This window comes from Bos mutus, chromosome 20 (genome assembly GCF_027580195.1).
Source record: "Bos mutus isolate GX-2022 chromosome 20, NWIPB_WYAK_1.1, whole genome shotgun sequence".
Classification (NCBI taxonomy): Eukaryota; Metazoa; Chordata; class Mammalia; order Artiodactyla; family Bovidae; genus Bos; species Bos mutus.
Window position 1 is genome coordinate 43,514,806 of NC_091636.1, and position 7,244 is coordinate 43,522,049.

A 7,244-nucleotide genomic window follows, 5' to 3' on the forward strand; every position below is an offset into this window, starting at 1 on the left:
AAGTAGAACAGCTTAAATTTGACTAATGTGCAATAGAATGACATTCCAAAGATGAATCAACATGTGAAGCATCTACAAAGAAAGTTTAAAATAATTAAAATACGTGTTCTTAGTGTCTTGAATCTTCTCATCTTAAGTATATAAGAAATGAGAGAAAAAGAGAGGGTTTTAGGGAAGAAGATAGTGAAAGGAAAATATATTTTTGTATATAAATGTGAGGGTGCTATTTTTCAAATCCCCTCCTCCAGGTAGGATGTGATATTCCTTTCTGCCTCTTCTCCTTCTCTCTGCTTAAACATCCATGTGGGGTACAGGCTGTCACCGGGATCTACAGAAAGTCTGATACACTACTCCTGCATTTGGGAGGCAGGGTGGACCAGGATCTGACTCTCACTGTGGGACTCTTGCAAAAGAAAAAGGCCTTAATAACTCTTTGGATAGTGATGCTATTTTAGGGTCGACCTACATACACTCCCTGGATAAGTCCTAACAATGGATGAAGGCCTGTAGGGTTCTCTCCTACCTGATGTGAACTGAGCTGAGAGCAAGTCATCCTGTCCAAGAGCGCCACCTGGAGTCACGGAGGGAACAAAGCAGCAAGGAACTGAATGTGCATAGTCACAGCTCAGGGAAGAATGGCAAAGGGCTATGGAGAACAGAAGTCAAGAAAAAGGTAGGAGAGAGAGAACTGGACTGCAGCAAATGTCAGAAGAAAAAGAAAAGGAAACTCTTGCAAAATATATCAGGACCTTAGAGCTGAATGGTGGTTAAAGAACTGTTTTTATCTAGAAAAGGGGCAGGGAAAGAACTGTCTATGAGAGAGGTTTCAGTAAACAAATAGAAAAGTCAACTCCCCATTTTTAATCTTAGAGGCATCTGACCTGAAATAGGCTGGTGTTAATATAATTAAGTCATAAAACGTATGCTATTAAATAGAAATTCTGAGTGGTGATGGATATCTTGGACTCAACATTATGATTACTTACTGAATTGTGTCTGTGAAAAACAGTGTGAAGTATCCTTAGAACAAATTTTATCTGAGTGGGCAGGAAAATCCTGACAGTTACCACACTGAGTATATTTTAAAGGAGCAGTGGGTGATAAAAGGAAATTTGCATTTTGGATATGGCAAAAGGAGTTGTTCAACCTCCAGGTTACATAAGAAAATGTAAAACTTTCCATAAAAAGCTAATTCTGTTCTCTAATACTGTCAAAGTAAGTGGCTGTGTTCTTTGACAAGGTTGCATTTGATATTATTTTTATTTCCTCTATTTCTTTTGGGTTTATTATCCAAATCCTGTGTCTTGATCAAAGCTTGGAGTGAGGGGAAAATATCACTATCCCACGAAAATTCTGTTTCTAAGAATATATATGAAATCTCAGCAAACATTTGTTATATCGCAACTTAACTTTTAAACATTTTAACAGTTAAGTTGAAAACTTAATATTATAGCAAAGAACAACAGTTTCCTCACTGTCACCTGCCAGATTCTTGTTGGAGATGGTGTAATGCACTTTTGAAGTATTGTTTAGTGCTCATTTTCAGCTAAGGTCAGGGAGAAGTAAGAGTGTGTATGTGTGTGTGTGTGTGTGTGAGTGTGTGTTTCTTTATTACCTCCTTAATGATGAGTGTCTGAAATTGTCTTCTCTTTAATTTAAGGATTTGGAGATATCTTCCATGGTGAGATGCAGTTTCATTTAAGCAATCTGACAAGTCGAAACTTTATACATCACTTGCAGAGGAAGCCTGCTGAATACGTTTCCAAACAGATCTAATGCTGTCACTTTCAGATGTTTCTTTTAAATTTCTTCTATATTTTTTCAATTTGATGTTTTACAGAATCACCCAAGTACTTAGGCAGTTAGTACTTCATGCTTCATTTTTATCACGAAAACAAAATCATCTGGATTTTCATCTACATTTCTGCTTTCTTTGCATACCCACTAAATTTAGCATCTTTCCTACAACAGATATAGCAGAGGGCCTTACAATAGGTCTCATGAAAGAAATGCACATATTTTGAAGGTATATCAATATCATAATTTATCAGCAGCTACCAACAGTTGAACAACTTTTTGTGTTATATGTCAGCATCAGTTGTTAATGAGCTCTGCTATGTTGGTATTGCTATTTACAAAATAACATATTTAAGATTTCTATTCTCAAGCAGCCTTTTCACACTGAAATAACAGTTATTACATTTGTGTAAATATAACAATATACTTACAAATTTGTTTCCATGTCATTAGATTTATTTAGGGCTAAAAAAGAATGAGGAATATAGATTGGTTACCAGTTGGCTTACAAACAGTATTTTTATTTTGTTGTGATATAATCATTTTATGAATATATAACTGCAGCATGTAAGCAAAACAACATATTATATGCTTTTGATACTTGGAATTATCTTTATCATATTTATCCAATTGTTGTGACAGTAAGATAGTTTTCCATTCTATAAAGATTTTTTCAATCATATTGCCAAGTTGTTAGTTTAGTAACATCCTGAAATATTGCATCAAGCAAGTGATCAGCAACTCAGTTAAGTTAATCATAAATCCATGACACTTTCTACATAAAAAAGCTCTTATCTGATCTGTTGTAAATAGCACAGTTTATTCTATAAGTTGGGTAAGAATTTGTATATCACTGTAGTAATATGAACAAAATATTATGAAAACACAAGGGAACAAAGGAAAAATGATATATTGGTGATAGAAAACTTTTGAGGGTAGGGATATTTTAATCTAATCAAAAAGAATAAGATTTTTCCTGACTAAAAGCTATACATTGATTTGGCTTCTGTCCTTCCTCCCTCTAGCCCTCTTTTTTCTTTCTTTTTATAAACTGGACCATTGGTTTGAGTTTTTTGAAGTTTTCAGATAACCATGAATAGCTAGAGATTTTCCTTCATGATAGTAGCATGTGTTATGAATATTAGGCACAATGTCTCAAAAAGAACATTGAATATTCTCATTTCTTTTCATGGAATGTTAAAGAATCGATTGTTTAAAATTTTACTAAACATTATTTATATTGTACAATAAAAATGATAGTCTCTGGTGACTGTCAAATTGTGCCCGAATCCTGGCCTTGTTACATATCAGTTATGTGATCATATGTTATTTTCCTCCTGTTAGCAGTGGAAAATCATGGCATTTACTTCATAAGAGTTGTTGTGAAGGTAGCCCTAGTCCCTGCTGTCGTGAAGAATCAGGAAGCCAAGAAGGTGGTAAACCACCTGTTTGAGGAAAGGCGCAAGATTTCTGTCGCTGGAAAGGACATCCAGCTTAAAAAGGCACTTCACTGATTTGTGAAATGGCCAAGATGCACAGAGGTGGAGTGACAAAACGCTATCCTCAGTAAGCAGTGGAAAGTGCCTCCTGCAGTGAACCAGTTCACTCGTTTAACCACGCCTTGGAGAGCTGAACGGCTACACAGACGCTTAAGCTGGCCATCAAGTAGAGTCCAGAGACAAAGCAAGAGATTGTTAGCCGTGCTAGAGAAAAAAGCTGTGGGCAAAGGGATGTCCCCACTAAGAGGCCATATGTCCTTCAAGCAGGATTTCAGACTGTCCCCACCTTGGTAGAGAACAAGAAAGCTCACTGGTAGTTATTGCACAAATGTGGACCCTACTGGGCTGGTTGTCTGCCTCTCTGCCTGTGTCTTAAAGTGGGGGTTTCCTACTGCATTATCAAGGTGAAGCCTAGGCTGGGGCATATAGTCCACAGCAAGATTAATACTACCATCACCTTCATACAAGTTAATTCTGGCTAAGCAGCTGGAAGCTACACTATCAGGACCAATTGTACGGACAGATACGAGAGGTTCCCCATCACTAGGGGAGGCAGTGTCCTGGGTCTGAAATGGCAAAGGACAAAGAACTGCCCACCAAACTGGGCCATGTGTATACTATTGAGTTTTCTGTACTTAAATAAAAGTCCTCCTTCAGCCAGTGTTGACTGAGAGAAAAAAAAATAGCATGGTGCATATCCATTAAAATGTATGGCTTACAGCATGTTAAAATAAGCCATTGATTTCTGACTTTTGGGTATATACTATCTTTGATAGTCAGTTCCCAGGTTCTTCACTTTAGATCAAGAATTATACCCTTCTCCCTATTATCTTTTTCACATAGTCTTCACAAACGCTAACACTGCTTTTCAATATCATTTCAAGAAAGTACTTATTTCTCAACAGTCATTCAGTATAAAGAGGTGCAATAGACTCTTGCCTCTAAATCCTGTCTGCATGTTAAAAAATACTAGAAGCTAATGTTTCCTTTCAATAAAACCAATGTCACCTTGTTTTTCTATAGTCCCATTAAAAGGTCTCTATCAGCATCTTTACCAAAGGTGCTTCCCTGTCCTTGTATTTGTGCTTCAAATACTTTGCTGATTGTGCATTCACTCAAATGATATTTTTAGTCCCATTTATAGTAGTTCTGCATCCTTTATACTAAGGTGTAAACCTATTTTGCCCCTAAAAGTAAAACATTTGGGAAATGTTAATCCCAGACACTCCTTGTCACTATTCTCTTTCACACTTCTTTTGCATCATGTCTTTAGAAAAGAGAAAACTTGAATATGTGTGTTGTATGCATGTATATGGGCTTCCCTGGTGTCTCAATAAAGAATCTGCCTGCAATGCAGGAGACCCGGATTCAGGGGTCCAGAAGGTCTCCTGGAGAAGGAAATGGCAACCCACTCCAGTATTCTTGCCTGGAGAATCCCATGAACAGAGGAGCCTGGTGGGCTATAGTCAGTGGGGTTGCAAAGAGTTGGACCCGATTGAGAAACTAAGCACAGCACCTACATATATCAGTGTAGATAAATTAAATCTATAGGTTTCAAGAAATTTATGTTTAATGAGAAGAGACAAAAAAATATCCAAGATGTTGATACCATTACACGTCACTCTGTAGACTGGTAATAAATGCTATGGGGCTATAGGAAGCAGAGAGGACAATAAGTAATGATGAGAGTTGCTATTGTTCATTAGAGCTGATAAAGCAGCCCTCTCAGATGAAGTGGCTTTTAAACAAAACCTTGATGAAAGGGAGGGAAGAGCTATGTAATGTTTGAGGGGCCAACAGTCCAGGTAGAGAGAGGAAAGAGCAAGTGCAAAGCTTGCAAAGGTAGGAGGATGTTTAGGAAAGTATTCAGAAAATACAAGGAGAATAATACAACTGGAACTGAGTAACTATGAAAATGATGGCAGGTTAAGATGTAATGTCAGCCATGTGGAGAGGTATGAGGCAGTGCTGCTTGGGTGCATTGAATTGAGCACTTTCACTTTTGACAAATGTGTGTCTGTGTGTTTGACAAATGTGTGTCTGTGTTTTTATATATATATATATATATATATATATATATAGTTGTTGTTTAGTTATGAAGTAGCATCCAATTCTTTGAAATCCCATGGATAGGCTCCTCTGTCCATGCCTTTTCCAAGGCAAGAATACTGGAGTGGGTTGCCATTTCGTCTCTAGGGGATCTTTCTGGCCCAGGAGTTGAACCCGGGCCTCCTGCATTGGCAAACAGATTCTTTACTGTCTGAGCCACCAGGAAGCCACATTCATATTTATAATAGGGAATTGAAATATGACACCCCCAAATATGCCTGTTATTTTGAGCTGAAGGCATTTGAAGTTCAACCAGTAGGAAAGAAGTCTTCCTAGAGCTTCCCTTATCTGATTAAACTCTTTAGTTATGATGACTGCCATATACATCCCCTCTCCTGTAAAGTTGCAAGATCATGATGAACAGAAAGAGTTGGCACTGAAATGGACCAGTACAAATACTACTGCATTAGTTTCCCCCATATGTTTGCCTTCCCACAGTTTATCACCTTGGAAGCCTAAAATCTTTCCTTTTGTCTTGTCTCTTCTCTACACATTTATTATTAACATTCTAAATAAACTAAATTTCTAACCATTCCTTTGAGTTACTCATCACTGAGTTTCTCCTGCATGTATGCACACTATACAGGATAATATGCTCCGTTTGTCTTTTCTCTTATTAATTTGTCTTTTGTCAGTTTAATTCACAGGGCCCCAGCCAGAAAAAATAGGAGGGTAGAGGAAAAGGACTTGACCTTTTGTAGGACTCAACTGAACAACAATAGCAAATAGTTTTTGCTATCTTTAAATGAAAATCATAGTTTGTTTAACCATATGCTGTGCCGCTGTGCTTTGTCACTCAGTCGTGTCCAGCCATTTGCGACCCCATGGACTGTAGCCCGCCAGGCTCCTCTCTCCATGGGGATTCTCCAGGCAAGAATACTGGAGTGGGTTGCCATGCCCTCCTCCAGGGGATCTTCCCAACCCTGGGATCTAACCCAGGTCTCTGGCATTGCAGGCAGATTCGTTACCATCTGAGCCACTGAGGAAGCCTAACCTATGCATATATAATGCTTTTAAAGCTAATGTACCATCCTTACAGGGTAATATGAAGAAAAAAATAAAACTAAAATAACTTATAAAAGTGCATTTCAGTACAAAGGCACAACTGTACTTTAAGACACAACAAAGCTGCTGGATGCTTGCCTTCATATGTAGAGTTACTGTGACTCTTGTAGCCATACTTGTAGTCTGAATTGGCAACTCAGCACTACAGACACTTTAGGTTATGGCTATGTGATTGCTCAAAAAGTGAACAGTGCTTTGCAAAACTGAAGAAAGCTCAGACCTAACTTCACCTGATTTGCATAAGTTTTGTCTTCTCTGTAATGGAAAAGTAATTTACATCTAAAGTGGTGTTTGGGTCTGAGCCAGACAATAAAAAGTACTGGAACAAGCAGGGTAGTTCTTCATTGTGTGGCATTGTCTTTGAATTTCAGAATGTCCTACTGTCTGGTATTACCAAATAGTGTGTCACAGTCAGTGAGATAAATAAAGCACTTTGAATAATTCCAATTTTCTCCCTTGCATCTTGGTAAAGATCTTGGTTTTATTCTTTCCTAAGTGTAATGAGCAACTATTGCAGTCTTTAGAAGAAAAATGCCATGATCAGATATATATTTTAAAAGAATCATCTTTTGATTAAATGTTAAGTGCCAGGACATGAGAATTAAAACTCACAAATCAAATAATTTTATTTTATATGCTTTTTGTTTGTTTTGTTTTTATTTTACCCTCAGTGTTTCAGAATAACATATTTTAGGGAAAATACTGAATTCATTTGAAACAAAAACATTTTACCAATTATCAAGTTTAAACATTGTCATAGGGAACATCAGTTTG

The 7,244-nt window shown here is 37.4% G+C and overlaps 1 pseudogene; it reads left to right on the forward strand.

The window, feature by feature from the left end:
- Positions 1–648: 648 nt before the first annotated feature.
- Positions 649–3,778, forward strand: LOC138984214 (large ribosomal subunit protein eL8 pseudogene; annotated as a pseudogene).
- Positions 3,779–7,244: the final 3,466 nt, after the last annotated feature.